This window comes from Danio rerio, chromosome 7, assembly GCF_049306965.1.
Source record: "Danio rerio strain Tuebingen ecotype United States chromosome 7, GRCz12tu, whole genome shotgun sequence".
Classification (NCBI taxonomy): domain Eukaryota; kingdom Metazoa; phylum Chordata; class Actinopteri; order Cypriniformes; family Danionidae; genus Danio; species Danio rerio.
In genome coordinates this window covers 74,137,501-74,158,710 of record NC_133182.1, presented here as the reverse complement: position 1 = coordinate 74,158,710, position 21,210 = coordinate 74,137,501, and the positions used below count along the sequence as shown (strand labels likewise).

General features: G+C 38.5%; 1 protein-coding gene across 2 annotated transcripts in view; it reads left to right on the top strand.

The window, feature by feature from the left end:
- Positions 1 to 21,210, top strand: part of zfhx3b (zinc finger homeobox 3b) — a 781,589-nt gene that overhangs the window by 283,615 nt on the left and 476,764 nt on the right. The window lies entirely within an intron of this gene.

The window sequence follows — 21,210 nt, the reverse complement described above, 5'->3', positions numbered from 1 at the left end:
GTCATTCCTGATCTTACAAACATGCTAATGTCAAAATATACATCTAAAAATGCAGGATTCCAGACACTATTTCTTCATGTTGTCCCAACATAAATCTACTAGTTAACGTAATTGTTTTTACAAATTTAAGTGGATTGAACATGAAGCAATTAAGTTGTCCCCCCCAAAAACGTAAACGTAAGAATCTGTTGTTTTAGCTCATTTTAAATAAGTAGTTTGAAAAAACAGAAAAAGTATTTTTTCAGTTTACATCTGTAAATTATTATTAAGAAATGCATTTTGTTTCCTAATGATTCCTTATTATTCATTCATGATCTCCCAAACATGCTAATGTTAAAATATACAACTAGATTTTAATTTTAAAAGCTGCTCTCCCTTCGTATGTGTGCTGAATTGTTTCCTACGCTGAAAAAAATACAGTTGAAGTCAGAATTATTAACCCCCTATTGAATTATTTTCTCATTTTTAAATGTTTCCCAAATTATGTTCAACAGAGCAAGGAAATTTTCACAGTATGTCTGATAATATTTTTTCTTCTGGAGAACGTCTTATTTGTTTTATTTCAGTTAGAATAAAAGCAGTTATTTTTAATTTATTATTTTATTTTATTTTAAATTATTTATTTTAATTTAAGTTATAAAGTAATTTTTTAAAAACCATTTTTGGGACAAAATTATTAGCCCCTTTAAGCAATTGTTTTTTCGCGATAGTCTACAGAACAAACCATCATTATAGAATATCTTGCCTAATTACCCAAACCTGCCTAGTGCACCTTATTAACCTAGTTAAACCTTTAAATGTCACTTTAAGCTGTATAGAAGTGTCGTGAAAAATATCTAGTCAAATATTATTTACTGTAATCATGGCAAAGATACAATAAATCAGTTATTAGAAATAGGTTTTTAAAACTATTATGTTTAGAAATGTGCTAAAAAAATCTTCCCTCCATTAAACAGAAATTGGGGAAAAATAAACAGGGGTGCTAATAATTCAGGGGGGCTAATAATTCTGACTTCAACTGTATATTTTTGCTGCTTGTTCAAACGACTTAATTAAAATGAGCTGAAACAACAATTCTTTAGGTGTTTTTGAGGGGACAAACTAATTGTTTTATGTTTAATCCACTTACTTTAGCCAAACAACAAGTTAATTTAATCGATTTGCATTGCAAGGAATTGTGTGTAACCCAGTGTATACCTGAAAATGAAGCAGCATTTCAATATGTTCACCTCCCACACTGTTTCAGTGCCGAATGATCTGCTCTCCTATGCAAAAAAAAAAAGTGTGAAAAACAGTCAATCTGGCTAACCTTTCCTGGCATGATGTGATGTGTGCACACGGACCCCCCAGCTGTGTCCGGAGTAAAACGGCGAGGGTGGGGGTGTTGGAGTCAGGAGGGAGGGTCGCGGGGCCGGGCCTGAAAGGTCAGGAGGAGGCAGGAGACAGGCGGACCGGCTGGCTGCCGGGGCTTTGAACCTAACAGATGGTGAAGGTTAGGTGACGTCCCCTCGCCTGGCCTTTCCGCAGTAATTGAGGATAATTTGAGCACCCAAAGAGAGCAGGCCTGTCCACTGTCAGGCCGAGGGAACGGAGGTGAGGTTAATATGAAAAAGATTTTTGCATTACCATCGGCTTTTGTGTGGCGAGCTTGCGCTCTCTCCCCAGTCCCAGACCTAATCCTGGCCTCGGGCTGCGAGGATGAAGACTTGTCACCCTGGGTTGGAGTGTAACGCCACGCGCATGAATACATCTCCAGCTCCACGCTCTTCTCTGCTGCCCTATTAACCAGTGCTCTGCCAGAACTCATTACGCGCTGGCACCCGGGCAGGTCTACGGGCATTTGGGAAGATTTTTGGGGGGAAATCTGACATTACCGTTTTTTTAACGCGAGGACAAAAGAGTGAAAGCAAATGTCTTGTGTTTCCCACTGTGAACATGCAGCTCTCTGTGTGCCACAAACTGACTGAGACACATTCAAGGCTTATGCTGAATAATGTGCATAATCTCGCGCTAATGAAATGTAGTGCTTTTAATGCAGTTCGTATTTTACATGCTGATAGGTTTAAATAAATCCTACCGGATGCTATTTGATATGCACATATTGTATGAACCTTTATAATAGCATACTTTACTTTGTCATTTTGATTTGAAAGTTTGTCTTAGCAAAAAAACAAAAGCTTTTGGTACCATTTTTAAATCAGGTTGTGTTTTTTTTTCAGGTTGTGGTGTCTTTTTTGCTACAGAATATATTGAGGTGAACATTGGACTGGAATGAACTTTAAATATTATAAATATTATTTAAAAATATGACTCTGTGAACCACCAGTCATGAGTGTAATCTTTAAAAGCTGAATAAATAATTTTTCTATCAAGAATTCTCTGTTAGATTAAGGCCCAATCGCTATTCTATTTTTGTACCCCTTCCCTTTCCCATTGGCCCTTGAAACAGAGTGTGAAAGGGGGGTTCTTCAAAATGTACCCCTAAGAAATGGGACACAGCTACAACACCTGCACACCTGTGTTCATCGTATACGTTGCGATCTCTTTCTTCATATGAGATAGATGATGGCTGTATTTATTCCAGTTGCTTCATTCATTCATTCATTCATTCATTCATTCATTTTCTTGTCGGCTTAGTCCCTTTATTAATCCGGGGTCGCCACATCAGAATGAACCGCCAACTTATCCAGCAAGTTTTTACGCAGTGAATGCCCTTCCAGCAACCCATCTCTGGGAAACGTTCATACACACTCATACACTGCGGACAATTTAGCCTACCCAATTCACCTGTACCGCATGTCTTTGGACTGTGGGGGAAACCGGAGCACCCGGAGGAAACCCACGCGAACGCAGTGAGACTATGCAAACTTCACACAGAAACGCCAACTGAGTCGAGGCTCGAACCAGTGACCTTCTTTCTGTAAGGCGACAGCACTAACTACTGCGCCACTGTGTTGCCCAGTTGCTTTATGTTTTTGTATTTATCTTTAGGAAATCACTGATGGCAATGATATCATGTTATCGTAACAATATAATGTGGGAATAAACACTGTACTGTGTATTTATACCGTGGCCATATTCATCTATGTAAACACAAGAAAACAACATTAACATTATAGCAGACACTGTAAAAAGCTCTTTTCCAGCCACTAGACTTTCTGACAGAGTATTCGAGTGTCAGAATGTTGTGGGACTGCTATACAGGAGTTATTATTAGGCATTATAAAGAGCGGAATTTATCGTTTTTTATTTTAGCAGTGTTTTTTTTAAAGCATGATGGTAAAACACAAATGCCGTTTTGAATGTATTAAAACATTTGCTTGTTTGTCAGAAAAACTGTGGTTTTGGACTGGACTGAGCTTTAAATATTATAAATATCATTTAAAATTGATCATTTAAAAATGTGACCCTGTGAACCACCAGTCGTGTAATCTTTTGAAAGCTGAATAAATATTTTTTCCATCAATGAATACTTAGATTAAATGTTAGATTAAAGCCCAATTACAATTCTATTTTTGTACCCTTTCTGCTTGGCCCTTGAAACAGAGTGTGAAGGGGAAGGGCTTCAAAATATACCTCTAAGAAATGGGACAGCACTACAGCACCTGCACACCTGTCGTCATATGTCATCGCGATCTCTTTCTTCATATGAGATCGACGTTGGCGATGGCTGTAGTTATTCCAGTTGCTTTATTTTTTGGTATTTATCTTAAGGAAATCACTGAAGGCAATGATATCATGTTATCGTAACAATATAATGTGGGAATAAACACTGTACTCTGTGTTTATACCGTGGCCATATTCATGTATGTAAACACAAGAAAACAACACTAGCATTATACCAGTCACTGTAAAAAGCTCTTTTCCAGCCACTAGACTTTCTGACAGAGTATTCAAGTGTCAGAATGTTGTGGTACTACTATACAGGAGTTATTATTAGGCATTATAGAGAGCGGAATTTAGCATTTTTTATTTTAGCATTTTTTTAAAGTAAAACAGAGTAGCATTTTTTCATGACACTGTATGACAATTATTAATATTTTTACAGTACTTTGACCGTTGGATTTAGGAATGGGGTGGGGGTAGGCGTTAAAAAATACAATTTATTGGGTAATTTAATAGATAACATAAATAATACTCGTGTTTTTACACTACTGTGACGCAAAACACATTAGGAAGGGGAAGGGCTAAGGGGTAGAATTGGGATTGGGCCTAAGACAAAGATGCCCAAACTAGGGCCAGCAGGCCAAAGTTGTCCCTGTGTATCCTTTGATTTGTCCCCCCAGAAGGAAAATGATTGGGATGGGTTAGGGAATTCCTTTAACAGAGATTCTCATTTCTATTTTAATGAAATCTTTTTGTCTGTTTGTTAGATTGTTTTTTTGTTGAGCTAGAAAAAAGCTCAATGTTTCAATTAAATGTTGTAAATGAATCAGAATAAAAAATATATATATATATATATATACATACTGCCACTTAATGAATAGGGTATTAGAAGTATTAGAATTCATAAGTAAATAAGTTTAAAGTAATTTTTTCTATTTACTTATTAATGTTATGAAATAAATTAAGAAATTACCCATTGCAACTTTAACATTTACTTTCGGCCCACAGCTCTCAATCAAGCATGGATTTTGGCCATTCATAAGAAAAGGGCACCCTTGGATTAAGATAATATTTAGCTGAGATACAACCATGAAAAGCATAAATCTGAGGGTTCAAATAAATCTTATTGAGAAATTTATCTTTGAAAAAGGTCAGATTAAGTATCTTCATGTACTGTGATGTTGATTTAATGTTCTAATGATTTTTTGCATGAAAAAAAAAAAAAAAAAAAAAAAAAAAAAAAAAATATATATATATATATATATATATATATATATATATATATATATATATATATATATATATATATATATATTTGTGTGTGTGTGTGTGTGTGTGTGTGTGTGTGTGTGTGTGTGTGTGTATGACACACACAATTAAAGACTAATGACAAAAATATAAAAGTTCCACATAAGAGATAAGGTTTTGTGGTCCAGGGTCATGAATAATCTCACTAAGAACATGTTATTGGGGATATAGAGTGCCAAATGATATTTAAATGCATTTTGTGTGAATCTGTAAGCTTATACTGCTATAAAATCCTATTGATTTTTATTAGAAGCTATCAGGAATTCATATCGTGTTTTAGCATATAAATATCAGCATCTACACCAAATTTTGCTTATTTTTATTAGTACCTAGGTGTTTTATTTCCTCGAATTTGAACTATAAAAGCATATCAAATATAACTCATAAGAATTTGGTTTCATTTGCTAACATTAGAAGAATGTTGAACGCTGTTGACGTGGTAATGAAGGTTGCTTTTATTAATTTCTTATGAACACAAAATAAGAAATTCCGATGAGCGCTGGATAAAAGCAGCCAATGGCATCTATAGGAACAACAAAATACAATGAAAGTCAATAGCTGTTATTTTCACAACATTCTTCTGAATAGCTACTGTAAAGAAGAAGGAAACTTAAAAAAAAAATGCTGTAAAATTTACAGTGTTGCAATTTTGGTTGCCAGTAATACTGTACAATTTACAGATTAATTGTAAATTACCAATAAATTAAAATAAATTAATTATTACATTCATTATGACAATACAATAAATTCATTATAATGATAATTAATTTACAGTGTGCTAGTACATTTTACAGTATTACTGGAAAAATTTACATGCGCACTGTTAATGAATAATAATTGCAATAGTGCTGTATTTTACGGTAATTAATTTACAGTGCATTTGTGCATTTTACAGTATTACTGGCAATATTTACAGTATTACTGCCAAAATTTACACGCGCACTGTAAATTAATAATAATTACTATTGTGCTGTAGTTTTACGGTAATTCATTTACAGTATGCTTGTAAATTTTACAGTATTACTGGCAATATTTACAGTATTACTTGAAAAATGTACAAGTGTACTGTAAACTATTCAAAATTACAATTGTGATGTAGTTTTTACGTAAATGTATTTACAGGGCGCTTATAAATGTTACAGCATTAGTGGCAATATTTACATTATCCTGGCAAAATTTACAAGCAAACTGTAAATTAATATTAATTACATTTGTGCTGCAGATTTATGTTAATTCATTTACAGTGTGCTTGTAAATTGTACAGTATTACTGGCAATGTTTACATTATCCTGGCAAAATTCACAAGCAAATTGTAAATTAATAATAATTACAATTGTGCTGCAGTTTACAGTAAATCATTTATAGTGCGCTTGTAAATGTTACAGTAATAATGTCAATATTTACACTATCCTTGCAAAATTTACAAGCAAACTGTAAATTAATAATAATTACAATTGTGCTGTATTTTTACGGTAATTCATTTACAGTGCGCTTGTACATTTTACTGTATTACTGGCATTATTTACACTATTACTGGCAAAATTTACAAGCGCACTGTAAATTATTAAAAATTACAATTGTGCTGTTGTTGTACGGTAATTCATTTACAGGGCGCTTGTAAATGTTACAGTATTAATGGCAATATTTACATTATCCTGGCAAAATTTACAAGCAATCTGTAAATTAATAATAATTACAATTGTGATGTAGTTTTACAGTAATTCAATTACAGTGCGCTTGTAAATGTTACAGTATCACTGGCAAAATTTACAAGCGCACTGTAAATTATTAAAGATTACAGTTTTGCTGCAGTTTTACGGTAATTCATTTACAGTGCGCTTGTATATTTTACTGTATCAATGGAAATATTTACATTTTTACTGACCAAATTTACAAGTGCACATTTAATTATTAATTACAATTGTGCTGTAGAACTACAGCAAAATTGTAATTATTAATTTTTAATTTACAGTGCACTTGTACATTTTTGCAGTACCAAAATTGGCAGTAATACTGTACATTTTACAGCATTTTTTTTTACACTACAGTTTGAAATAAGTGAAGGATGAGTAAATGATGGCAGATTTGATACTTTGGGGTGAACTATCCCTTTAATACATGAACAACTTAGAATAAATGTGATATTTACATTTAATCTGTCAGTTTTTCTGGCTAGAAACAGTCATGCTCGTAATCTCATTATATATTCTGACGCAAACTCTCTTTGCACAGAAATTCCTATCTGATTCTGTTAGCATGCACAGTAGCGTAAAAAACACAGTTAAAGTATATCTGTGTTCCTTTTGAAGCATCTCATCTATGATAAAGATCAGGGAGCCAAAATAACACGATGTTCCTCAAGCAGTACTCTGTCAGGGGTAACTGAGGGACCAATTCGAGCTGGAAAGTTTCCTCTTTGGTGTGATGAAGTCATTTACAACTATTGATCTGATAGTCAAACTGTGAGCGTTAACCTTAAGAGCCTTGGAGGCAGTTTGTGGGTAAGTGGAGGTGCCCCAGGGACCCCCTTATCAGTGGAAAGTGATCTTAGTGAGACACAATAGACAGAGATGTATTTTTAAAATGCTGGCATCGCTCAAACCCTTTTCATAACTCAGTCCATGCTAAAGCAAAATGCCAGATGCCACAGACTCCCTGGACTGCTTTTTAAAAAACGCACAGCTCCAAAGCTAGTCAGCTGCCTATGGAGGGACCATTTTAAGATGACGTGACACCAAAAGGATAGGCAAGTCAGTTATGCCCTTCCAAGAGTGCACTGTGAGAATTTTAGTGATTTTTGTTTTGTTTAGTATTGTACCATATATACTGTATATAGCTCAAAATGGCAATTCACACAAAAATGAAATCTGTTGAATGTAAGAGAAGATATTTTGAAGAATGTTGGAAATGGTACATGCGTACAGGAAAAATAGTCACACTTTATTCAACCCAGGCTTATTCTGAAAACGTACCTCTATTTAAATTTCTGGAGAGCGTAAAATACATCCCAGGAGCTTCTTTTTTGTAGTTTTTGTTTTCGCTAATCCACCAGAGGCCGCTGTGTATGCTTTTTTAGATCTCAGATTTCTCTCGCGAGAGCCATTCTTGCCTGCTGTTCTAGCGTAAATCCACCAGAGGCTGTTGTCGACTGACTGACTGACCAATTGCCTGACCCACCATCCTCTTTCCCTAAACCCAACCATTAGTGTTTTCTAAAGCACTGATTGACTCGTCTAACCACTTCCCTAAACCCAACCGACAGTTTTCAAAAATAATCCAGAAAAAAGAAAAGCCCTTGCCTGATTTTCACCATGTTTTCAGATTTTACCACCCTGTTATTAACTTGTTTATTACAATTTTCGGCTTTTGTTTTTGTTTTACCTGCCTTCTGGAACCGTTCTTCACCAGACGCGAACTCCTCTCTGCGTCTCAAGCCCTCTGACGTACCAGGCGAGCTACTGAACAAACTGGCAACAGCAGGAAAGCAGTCCATACCACCCTGTAGCGTTCGCTTTAAAGACAAAATCCAACCAAACGTACTTCTGGCTACATAATTTGCGCTCTCCAGAATTGTATATAGGGCTACATTTTCAGAATGAGCCTATGCATCCATTTGCTGCATCCCAATTCGCATGCTATCCGTTCTAAATAGTATTTGAAAATAGGATTAGTATGTCCCGAACCATAGTATGTTTGATCAGAGTATGCCAAAGGCTCCTGGATGGTTTACTATTTCCGGTCAAAGTTTTAAGTGTAGAAGCGTCCATACTCTAAGCGCGGATATTGCACACAGTACATTGCGCATTGGATGTGAATTCGATTAGAACTACAAACGCGGGTGAAAAGTGTAAACAAACTACAAACATGATGGACGCGCGTGACCAACCATCAAGTAGAGAGGCTTTGGTAAAGTTGTTTTTATGACTGTTAATTAATATTTAGCTTACTGGAAAATGTTTGTGTTTTCTGTGTTATATTTCATCTGCAACAACAATACTGAACTTATATAAAGATGTGTTTGGACATCGTCTGAATGCATAATAATTCAAAGACCCGAGGAGATTTCTCCGCATGAAAGACTCGTGAATGGCAGATTATCCTGCTGCTGCTCCTCCAATAAGGTAGGAAATTAAATATGAAAGAAATGTGGATGAAGTATATATTTTTCCCTCGCAAAAAAGTACATACTTTTAGGGCGTAGTATAAGTATGCGAAATGGGATGCAGCACATATTTGAATGCACAATTTGTGCTATTAACAAACCATTAGCTAATACTTTTAGCTCAATAAACAACCAATTAGCTGCTTACTGACAGTTAATAAAATAGTAGTTGGTTAGGTGTTGTGATTAGGGATTTAAAATAAGATCATACTTAACAAACAATAAGCGCTAATAAACAGTTAATAACTTAATAATAGCGGGTAGTAAATGGTGTGAATTTTGACAAACTAAAGTGTTACCCAAAATGTACTTTTTATCTATTTTCAAAATAACTTCTATTGCTTAATTTATACCTTTTTTCTGTTTATATCATGATATAATGCACTGTCATCTTTATTTTACTGATTATTATTATTATTATTATTATTATTATTATTATTATTCATAATTTTCTATATCCGTTTTTGAGTCTTATATGCGTAGCATCTATATCCTATCCCAGGGGTCACCAATCCTGGTCCTGGAGGGCCGGTGTCCCTGCAGGGTTTAGCTCAATCTTGCCTCAACACACCTGCCTGAATGTTTCAAGTATACAAAGTAAGACCTTGATTAGCTTGTTCAGGTGTGTTTAATTAGGGTTGGAGCTAAAATCTCTGGGAACAAGTTTGGTGACCACTGTCCTAGACAATACCATGCTTTGGTTTTACCTCAGAATTTGTAATATAGCATACCGTATCTCTGTTCTTTCTTTGGACTGTGTTTTTTTGAATTGTACGTTGAAATTAAGTGAATAAAGTTATTAAAAAGAAATAAATATCTTATAGGCGTGGGCCAGGTGGCTCAGTGGTTAGCACTGTTGCCTCACTTGCTGAAGGTCGCTGGTTCGAGTCCTGGCTGGGCCAGTTGGCATTTTTGTGTGGAGTTTGCATGTCCTCCCCTCGTTGGCATGGGTTTCCTCCGGGTGCTTCGGTTTCCCCCACAAGACGTGCGGTACAGGTGAATTGGGTAAGCTGAATTGTTCCGAGTGTATGTGTGTAAATGGAAGTGTATGGGTGTTTCCCAGTGATGGGTTGCAGCTGGAAGGGCATCCGTTGTGTAAAACATATGCTGGATAAGTTGGTGGTTCATTCCGCTGTGGCGACCCCAGATTAATAAAGGGACTAAGCCAAAAAGAAAAGGAATGAATGAATGGTGTATATTTATGGGGCTCCGGTTACCCTGACAGTCCAAAGACATGCTTTCAATATGGTGATGTCTTTGGATCATGAACATTTCCTGCTTGTTATCAAACTGCTTCATAACTGTAACAAGAGGGAATTCAATCATATCTTAACAATAAAACAGCTATCATGACATTATTTATAAATATGTGGACCTTTTTGAATTGTCAAAAATACAAATATAATACAGGAAATATGGTTAGAATCATTGTTATTCCCTCAAAACGGTGAATTGGATGAACTAAATTAGCCAAGTGTATCAGTGTGTGTGTGAATGAGTGTATATGTGTGTTTCCCAGTATTGGCTTGCGGCTGGAAGGGCATCAGCTGCATAAAACATATGCTGGAATAGTTGGTGGTTCATTCCACTGTGGCGACCCCTGATAGATATGGGACTAAGTTGAAAGAAAATGACTGAATGAATTATCGGAAGCTATTTTTATTGGTGTTTCTATACTTACTGTTTTGTATCGCCTTAGTATGGAAGCCTTAGACGGAAGTGACATGAAGCATTTAACAAAGACAGTTCGAGACTCATTTAAAAACTAGACTGCTGAACTAGTTTATAAGAGTGTTTTTGTGACTCACATGCTGAGCATCAGTCAGCTGTGTCTACTTTTACCTGGCTGTGTGTGTATATGTGTGTGTATGATCCAGCCTTCACCAGTGGGTCAGTGTGGCTCTCCCCTCAGGCGTTGTCTAGCTGCAGGCTCTCTTAATGGAGCATCTCTACTGTTTCCTCTAGAGCCTGGCCTGTCCTCCTCCCGGGTGTGTGCTCCAGGAACCTGGCCATTTAGAATGGCTCCGGTGCCATTGACCCCGTCTGTGAACACAGCCAGCGAGAGGGTCACTCAGCTCTGGGCTTCACACTTCCTCTTTTAACCTGAAACACACCTCCACACCTGTGCATGTGTGTGTGCAGTGATGCCTCCGCCGGCAGCTTCTCCAATTTATTTTTTATTTTTTTTCCTTCTCCATTTTTTAAAGGCAGTTTTATCTACACTGTGAGAAAATGCTAGGCTCCACACAATTTCTTCTTTAGTTAACACACAAATGAAATCTGTTGAACGTAAAAGAAGATATTTTGAAGAATGTTGGAAATGGTGAACATTGACATCCATAAACTGTACAAATGCTGTTTTTTTAATTTATTTTTTTTATTAAAAGTTTCAAAGACCCACCTCAAAAGTAGGGACGAACGTGCTTTTGCCATAGCAGGTCCTCGCCTCTGAAACGCCCTGCCATTAGAACTAAAAAGGCTTCGTCGCTGCCTGTTTTTAAGTCTAAATTATAGACTCATTAATTTCTTGTTTTTTTCAAGCATAAGTCCTCCCCTTCGTCTTGGGTTGGGGTGGTCAAACGGTCTTAATTGTTAAATAACTGTTCTTAATTTTGTTTAGTGTTGGTCAACTGTGGTAGCATCTTTTAATAAGGCAACATTTCTTGCTCTTTTTATTGTTTATTGTTTTTATTGTTACACTTTCTATGTTTTTCTTATTATGTGCCTATTGCCAACCCAAGCTCATTCTGAAAACATAGTCCCGTGGACGTTTCTGGAGACTGCGAAATACGTCCTGGGAGGTACGTATGGCTGCATTTCAGTTTTTTACGTGAACGCTACGGGGCGGTGTGACGCCGTTCCCTTTCGCACTTGCCGGCTGACCGATTACCTCCGCGTGGAGGGCTTTCCTGCGGCAGTCAGTTTGTCAGCTCATCGTGTGCGTTTGCGGACTTCAGATGCAGAGAGGAGGAGTTGACAAAGGCGTCCGGGTTCGAGTCCGAGCGGTTCCAGAAACCAGGCAAGACAAAAACAGAATCCAAAAATAAAGCGAACGAGTTCATAACAGGGTGAGAACGTGGTGAAATCCGAAAACGTGATAAAAAATTTAAATAATCAGACAAAGGTTTTTCTTTTTCTAGACGGCTTTTCTAAATTGTTTCTCGGGTTTAGGGAAGTGAGCGGGCAGGCGGGTCAATTGGTAAAACTGGTTGGGTTCAGGGAAGGAGGAGGGTGGGTCAGCCGATTGGCCGGTCACGCAGTCAATCACTCGGTCAGTCAGACAGCGGCCTCTGGTGGGTTGACGTGAGAACAACGTGGGCACGAATGGCACTCGCGAGAGACGTTCGAGATATGAAAAATCACACACAGTGGCCTCTCGCGGATTCGCAAAAACAAAAGCTGCACAAATATGTACCTCCCGGGACGTATTTCGCGGTCTCCAGAAACGGCTTTCCTGCGGCAGTCAGTTTGTCAGGTCAGCTCATCGTGTGCGTCGGCGGACTTCAGATGCAGAAAGGAGGAGTTGACAAAGGCGTCCGGGTTCGAGTCCGAGCGGTTCCAGAAACCAGGCAAGACAAAAACAGAATCCAAAAATAAAGCGAACGAGTTCATAACAGGGTGAGAACGTGGTGAAATCCGAAAACGTGATAAAAAATTTAAATAATCAGACGAAGGTTTTTCTTTTTCTAGAAGGCTTTTCTAAATTGTTGCTCGGGTTTAGGGAAGTGAGCGGGCAGGCGGGTCAATCGGTAAAACTGGTTGGGTTCAGGGAAGGAGGAGGGTGGGTCAGCCGATTGGCCGGTCGCACAGTCAATCACTCGGTCAGTCAGACAGCGGCCTCTGGTGGGTTGACGCGAGAACAGCGCGGCCGCGAACGGCACTCGCGGGAGACGTTCGACAAAAAAGCGCACACAGTGGCCTCTCGCGGATTCGCGAAAACAAAAGCTGCACAAATATGTACCTCCCGGGACGTATTTCGCGGTCTCCAGAAACGTCCGCTGGACTACGTTTTCAGAATGAGCCTGGGTTGCCTATTGCTGTCGCTGTGTTTTTGCTCATATTGTTTGTTTATTTTTTCTCCGTAAAGCACAACACTGTCCATCTGATGAGAATAAAATTAGCTTAAAGGGGCTGATAATTTTGACCTCACAATAGGTTTTAAAAATTAAAAATTGCTTTTTTTTCCAGTCAAAATAAAACAAATAATATTTTCTCCAGAAGAAAAAATATTATCAGACATACTATGAAATGTCCTTGCTCTGTTAAACATAATTTGGGAAATATTTAAAAAAGAAAAAAATCAAAAAGGGGCTAATAATTCTGACTTCTCCTGTACATGCATTCAAATCAATCTATCGATGTCAGTTTTATGATTAAAAAGAATCATTTATATTCTTGGAGCATATCTATATGCAGAGAACGCACAGTGAAGCATGTTCAGTCACACTTCATTTGAAGGTAAAGTTCTCGCTATTAATAAATCATTAACTATAAGTTTAAGCTTAATAAACTCTTAGTTTGCTGCTTATTAATAGCTATTAAGCTAGAAGTTGGGTTTAGGTATTGGGTAGGATTAGAGATGTAGAATAAAATCATGCAAAATACAGGAAAAGTATTGAACAAGTCACCATTTTTCTCAGAAAACATATTTCTAAAGCTGCTGTTGACTAAAATTCCCTAGATGTTGGTAACAATCAAAGAAGTCCAGATTGTAGAAAACAAATCTAATAAGTTTACAAATTAAGTTATGCGTAATAAAATGAAATGACCCTGGGAAAAAGTATTGAACACATGAAGAAAGGAAGGTGTAGAAAGGCATGAAAAGACAGCAGCTGAAATCTCTCAGTGTTTATTCAGCAACCCTCTGTCCTTCGCCATTATAAATGAATATTATCTGCTTCAGTCCAACGTCTACATTAGCATGATGATGAAGATGAAACCAAGGTGGACATTTTAGCAGGACAATGGTCCAAAACACAGCCAACAAAACTCTGACATGCTTTCAGAGAAAGAAAATCAACCCGGGCTCATTGTGGAAACGTAGCCCCGCGGACGTTTCTGCGGACCGCGATTTACGTCCCGGGAGGTACGTATTCGAGCGTTTTTTTGTTTTCGCGGATCTGCGAGAGGCCGCTGTGCGCGATTTTTCGCGTCTCAAGCGCCTCTCGGGAGCGCCACACCGCCCCGCAGCGTTCGCTCGAAAAAACCCAAACGCGGCCTTTACGTTCCTCCGGCCACGTAAATAGCGGTCTCCAGAAACGTCCGCGGGGCTACGTTTCCAGAATGAGCTTGGGTTGAAGGAAATCAAGCTGTAGAATGGCCCAGCCAATAACCTGACTTGAATCCAATAGAGAATACAAAAATAAAGATCAGATTTGATCCATCAAGAACCATTAAGGTGTTTATAATTTATTGGAGTCTGTGAAAAACACACATAAGCAATGCTCGTGACTTTATTCATCATATGAGAGGCGTCTTAAAGCTGCCATCACCAAAAAAGCCTTTAATATAAAGTGTTAAATACGTTTCAGTAGTTCAGGACTTTCTCCTTGTTTTATTTCATTGTTATTAATCTAACAAATTTTTCAGATTTTTTTTGTTTGTTTTGTTTTATTTGTATTGTTTGGGTTTTTACCAAAATCTAGTTCAATTCCATGTCAACAACCCCTTTAGAAATATTATTCCCAGGAAAAAACATGACGTGTTCAATACTCATTTTGGTCCCACTTTATATTAAGTGGCCTTAACTAATATGTACTGACACTGTAATTAAGTTACATTGTATTTATTGCGCAAATACTTGTTTATACATTGTACTTATGCTTGATTAAATACCTGCATGTAATTACATCTGTTATTAATTTCTGTAATTACATTTCTAATTACACCGTTGACCATCCCTTACACCTTAACCCACTCTTAAACCATCAAACCTGTCCCCACATCCCACCTCAAGAGCACCAGAAGTGTTCTGAAACACATTATGAACACAGTATGTACATTGGATTTGTATTTACATGTAAGTTCATAGTAGTTAAGAGCACGTATTATAACGTGGGACCCTTATTTTTCCCGCTGTATGTGCTTTTTAAGTATTAATAAATACCCAATTTATTAATCAGATGCTAAAATGTTAATAGTGAGAATTGGGTCCTTATACTTAAGAGTTACCGTGTCTTCAACTGACCATTGATTGTGAGTATTGTACATCAGCTCAGCATCGGGAAGTTGCAGACGTTATCTTGCATGCATTTTGTGTTGGAGGCTGAAGTTGTTCATAGGGGAGGGCCGGAGGTGCGGCTGGCTTCTCTCTGTAATGATCCTCTTATTATTTCGCTTTTTCTCTTCAAATGGAGGAAAAAGGGCATTCATCATTCTGTTGACCTGGGAGATCACAGCAGCCAACGCGCCTTTGAAAAGTAAAACTGAACCTCGCTTTTAAATAAGATAAATAGTAAACAAATCCAGGCCAACCCTTTGAAAGGGCTTGCCAAGAGATTTACCTCGCCCTGTGGCAAATAATATTTCTTGAACTGGGTTTAAATTTCAAGTGTCTAGGGCTTAGAGAAACCTGCAACAAAAGAAAACGGGTCTCCGAACAGCAAATATTATCTGCTGCCGGGGCAAGATGTCAAGATTGCATTTTTTTTGTTGTCTCAAATGTAGGAGCAGGACTGGTGTTGGGCAAATCCCAGAATAAAACTACATTTATTGCTGTTTATTTGGCCCGAATCACATTTGTGTGCAACATGCAGAGACAAATGAGACCTGTTAAGCTTTTCCCTTAATTTACAGCCTTTTGTTATAGCTTCAAAACAATACATAAGCAAGTGCATAGAGTTTATGCATATCCTGATGACATCATGGCATTCAACCTACACTTACCGGCCACTTTATTAGGTACAACCTCCTACTGTAGTACCGGGTATGACTCCCATTTGCTTTCAGAACTGCCTTAATCTTGTGGCATAGATTCAACAAGATACTGGAAATATTCCTTAGAGAGTCCATATTGACATGTGAGCATCACGCAGTTGCTGCAGATTTGTCGGCTGCACATCCCTGATGCTAATCTCTCATTTCACCACATCCCAAAAGTGCTCTATTGGATTGAGAACTGGTGACTGTGGAGGCCATTTGAGTACGGTGAACTCATTGTCATGTTCAAGAAACCAGTCTGAGATGGTTCGCGACAAATTCTGACCCTACCATTCGAATGTCAGAAATTGAGACTCATCAGACCAGGCAACGTTTTTCCAATCTTCTATTGTTCAGTTTTGTTGAGCCTGTGCGAATTGTAGCCTTAGTTTCCTGTTCTTAGCTGACAGGAGTGGCACCTGGTGTGGTCTCCTGCTGCTGTAGCCCATCTGCCTCAAGGTTGGACCTGTTGTGCTTTCAGAGATGCTCTTCTGCAGACCTCGATTATAACGAGTGGTTATTTGAGTTACTGTTGCCTTTCTATCAGCTGGAACCAGTCTGGCCATTCTACTCTGACCTCTGGCATCAACAAGGCATTTGAGCCCACAGAACTGCCGCTCACTAGATATTTTCTATTTTTCTGACCATTCTCTGTAAATCCTAGAGATAGTTGTGCATGAAAATCCAAGTAGATCAGTAGTTTATGAAATACACAGACCAGCCCGTCTGGCACTAACAACCATGTCATGTTTAAGTAACTTAAATCTTGCCCATTCTGATGCTCGGTTTGAACTGCAGAAGATTGTCTTGACCATGTCTAAATGCCTAAATTCATTGAGTTGCTGCCTTGTGATTGACTGATTAGAAATTTGCGTTAGCAAGCAGATGGACAGGTGTACCTAATAAAGTGGCCGGTAAGTTTGTATACTATATGTAATAAAATTCAATTGCAAAATTCATTTTTGATTCATTACTTATGTACACAATAACACAGTAAGCAATATTACCAATGCAGTTTTACAAAATGGAAGTCACAGTATATTTACATATTTACATCACACTAGTTTGTTTCATGAATTGCATTCATCTTGTACCAATGTGTTGATTCACATTACAGTCTGTGCTGTCTACTTTTCACCAGTCCCAATAATCTACAGCTTTACAGTATGTTGCAGATTAAGATCATTATACAGGCAAGTGCATAGAGTTTAAGCATATATGTCTAAATGCCACTAATGACATCAATGCATTGAACCTATATATGATTTTGATTCAATTAAATTGCAACATTCATATTTGATTCGTTACTTATGTACACAATAACACCGTAAGCAATATAACCAATGCAGTTTGGCAAATAGGAAGTCATTGGTGTATATTTACATTGCACTGGTTTGTTTCATGAATGCCATTCGTCTTGTACCAAACATCAGTTTGCATTGTTGATTCGCATTAGGCTCATTTGTAGCTAGTTTGATCTTATATAAACAACCTAGGCTTATTCTGAAAACGTAGTCCCGTGAACGTTTCCGGAGACCACAAATTATGTAGCCTGAGTTACGTATGGCTGCATTTAATTTTTTAAGCGAATGCTCTGGGGTGGTATGACGCCGTTCCTTTTCGTGTTTACCAACTGATCGCTTACCTCCCTGTAGAGGGCTTTCCTGCTGCAAACAGTTTGTCCAGTTAGCTTGTCTTGTACGTTAGCTGGCTTGAGACACAGAGAGGAGTTGACCATGACAACGATGACTGGGTTTGAGTTCGGGGAGGAGTGGTTCCAGAAATCAGGGAGGACAAAAACAATCCAGAAAATAAAATGAACAATTTCATAACAGGGTGAGAATGTGGTAAAATCTGAAGACGTGGTGAAAAATCAGACGAGGTTTTTTTTTTTCCCTCTGGATGGTTTTTGTAAATCATTGGTTGGGTTTAGGAAAGTAAGTGGGTGGGCGGGTCAATCGATAAAATTGGTTGGATTTAGGGAAGGAGGAGGGTGGGTCAGTTGATTATCTGGTCGCACAGTCAATCATTTAGTCGGTCAGACAGACAGTCGGTCGACAGCGGCCTCTGGTGGGATTACACGAGAACAGCGCAAACGCGAATGGCACTCGTGAGAGACATTTGACATACGAAAAAGCGCACACAGCAGCCTCTCGTAAATTTGCGAAAACAGAAACCGCAAAAATACGTACCTCCCGGGATGTTTTTCGCATTCTTCAGAAATGTCCACAGGACTACGATTTTCAGAATGAGCCTGGGTTGTATATAAATCATGCATTTACGGGCAGCATCTCGGAAGATTAAAGGAAAGGATGTTGAGTGTCTTGAGTTGAGTTGTGTACTTTTCCACCCGTCCCACTAAACAACAGCTTTGTGCTGTAGATTAAGATCATTACATAGGCAAGTGCATAGAGTTTAAGCATATTCTGTATGTCTAAATGCCACTGATGACATCAATACATTCAACCTTTAAATTGCAACATTCATATTTGATTTGTTACTTATGTACACAATAACACCGTAAGCAATATAACCAATGCAGTTTGGTAAATTGGAAGTCATTGGTGTATATTTACATTACACTAGTTTGTTTCATGAATGCCATTCGTCTTGTACCAAACATCAGTTTGCATTGTTGATTCGCATTATGCTCATTTGTAGCTAATTTGATCTTATATAAACAACCATGCTTATTCTAAAAACGTAATCCCGTGAACGTTTCCGGAGACCACAAATTATGTAGCCTGAGTTACGTATGGCTGCATTTAATTTTTTAAGCGAATGCTCTGGGGTGGTATGACGCCGTTCCTTTTCGTGTTTACCAAATGACCGCTTACCTCAGTGTAGAGGGCTTTCCTGCTGCAAACAGTTTGTCCAGTTAGCTTGTCTAGTACGTTAGCTGGCTTGAGACACAGAGAGGAGTTGACCATGACGACGATGACTGGGTTTGAGTTCGGGGAGGAGTGGTTTCAGAAATCAGGGAGGACAAAAACAATCCAGAAAATAAAATGAACAATTTCATAACAGGGTGAGAATGTGGTAAAATCTGAAGACGTGGTGAAAAATCAGACGAGGTTTTTTTTTTTTCCCTCTGGATGGTTTTTGTAAATCATTGGTTGGGTTTAGGAAAGTAAGTGGGTGGGCGGGTCAATCGATAAAATTGGTTGGATTTAGGGAAGGAGGAGGGTGGGTCAGTTGATTGGCTGGTCGCACAGTCAATCATTTAGTCAGTCAGACAGACAGTCGTTCGACAGCGGCTTCTGGTGGGATTACGCGAGAACAGCGCAAACGCGAATGGCACTGGTGAGAGACATTTGAGATACGAAAAAGCACACACAGCAGCCTCTCGTAAATTTGCGAAAACAGAAACCGCAAAAATACGTACCTCCCGGGATGTATTTCGCGTTGTCCACAGGACTACGATTTTCAGAATGAGCCTGGGTTGTATATAAACCATGCATTTCTGTGCAGGATCTCGGAAGATTAAAGGAAAGGATGTTGAGTGTCTTGAGTTGAGTTGTGTACTTTTCCACCCGTCCCACTGATCTACAGCTTTGTGCTGTAGCTTAAGATCATTACATAGGCAAGTGCATAGAGTTTATGCATATTCTATATGTCTAAATGCCACTGATGACATCAATACATTCAACCTTTATATGGTTTTGATTAAATTAAATTGCAACATTCATATTTGATTCGTTACTTATGTACACAATAACACCGTAAGCAATATAACCAATGCAGTTTGGCAAATTGGAAGTCATTGGCGTATATTTACATTACACTAGTTTGTTTCATGAATTGCATTCGTCTCGTAGCCAAACATCAGCGTGCATTGTTGATTCGCATTACGTTCATTTGTGGCTAATTCGATCTTATATAAACCATGCATTCACGGGCAGCATCTCGGAAGATAAAAGGAGAGGATGTTGCGCGGCCTCCGAGTTGTGTTGTGTACCTCGTGCATTTGAAGCCAATTACGATGATGACTGCAATAACTGTGTGTCTCATAATAACAGTGCTTGGGCCTCAATAATCATTTTTGTCCCTTGATCAGCCTCACAAGGGGGCTAAGATGAAAGCACACACGATTATGTATTAGCCTCATCAAGGGTTTGTGTCCGAGTTGCCATTTCAGACAATACCACAACCCAAGCTCGCCCAACGATGGTTCTTTTAAATAAAACATCCGAGGTCAAACAAGTCGAATAAGTCATGCAAGGAAGAGAGTTACGCCTAATTGAGGAGCCCAATTGCTGGCCCGAGTACTTACACTGCCTTTGATTTCCTGGCGTAAACACAGCCGGTGGGTTCGGCGTTGCACACTGCGGAGGGCCATCGAGAGGGGAGGAGAGCCGGTTCTCCAGCCCTGCTATCATCATTATATTTTGATTTCTCCCCCCCTCTTTCTTTAATCCCTCTGATGAAGTCTGGACAGGCAGAGGCATGCTCTTGCAGACAGCAATTTCGGCACACCATATGCGGCTCGCACGTCTGGCCTCGCAGGGAGACGAGAGGACAAGAAGAGCCCTGGTAGGAGCTCTGAAACACAGTATCAGCTTAGGGGAGAACCGTAACACACATGAAGTCGAATAGGCTATATGCACTGAAGGGTTTTCCAGGTTTATTTGACTACACTCAAAAATAGCATTTGATGTTTGTTCAAATAAGCTGAAACAACAATTCTTGAGGGTTTTTAGGGGCAACTTAATTATTTTATGCTTTAATTTGCTAAAAATATTAAGGTAACTTCCGTTCTTAGGGTGCATTCACACCTGTGGATAGATAATTTAGATCCGAAACAGGGATTGAAATTGTTACAATGTTTATTTTTGTTCTTTGTGTTCTCACAGCAAAGTTTCTAAACAGACCAAAAGAGCTAAAACAAGTCACGTGTGCAGGGCCGGAAGGGCTAGGTGGGTTGAAGGGCCTTCTTCCGTGGGCCCTTGATTGGCTGAAGAAATAGTTTGTGTTATAAAACGAGAAACGCCTCTTTGTGTTATGTTTTCTCTCGTTGATAATGTAAAATTTTCCTTTAGGTTCGGTGCTGTTCAAAAACACTGACGCCGGGGCTAAACTGGGGCTCAGAATGACTGTAGCCCAATCAGAATATTGAATTGTCCTGTTTTAGTCACCCATAAGGGTGATTAGATGTCCCAATTTTTCCAGCACAGTCCTTTATTTCAGCACTATTGCGAGAACCGTCCAGTCAAATG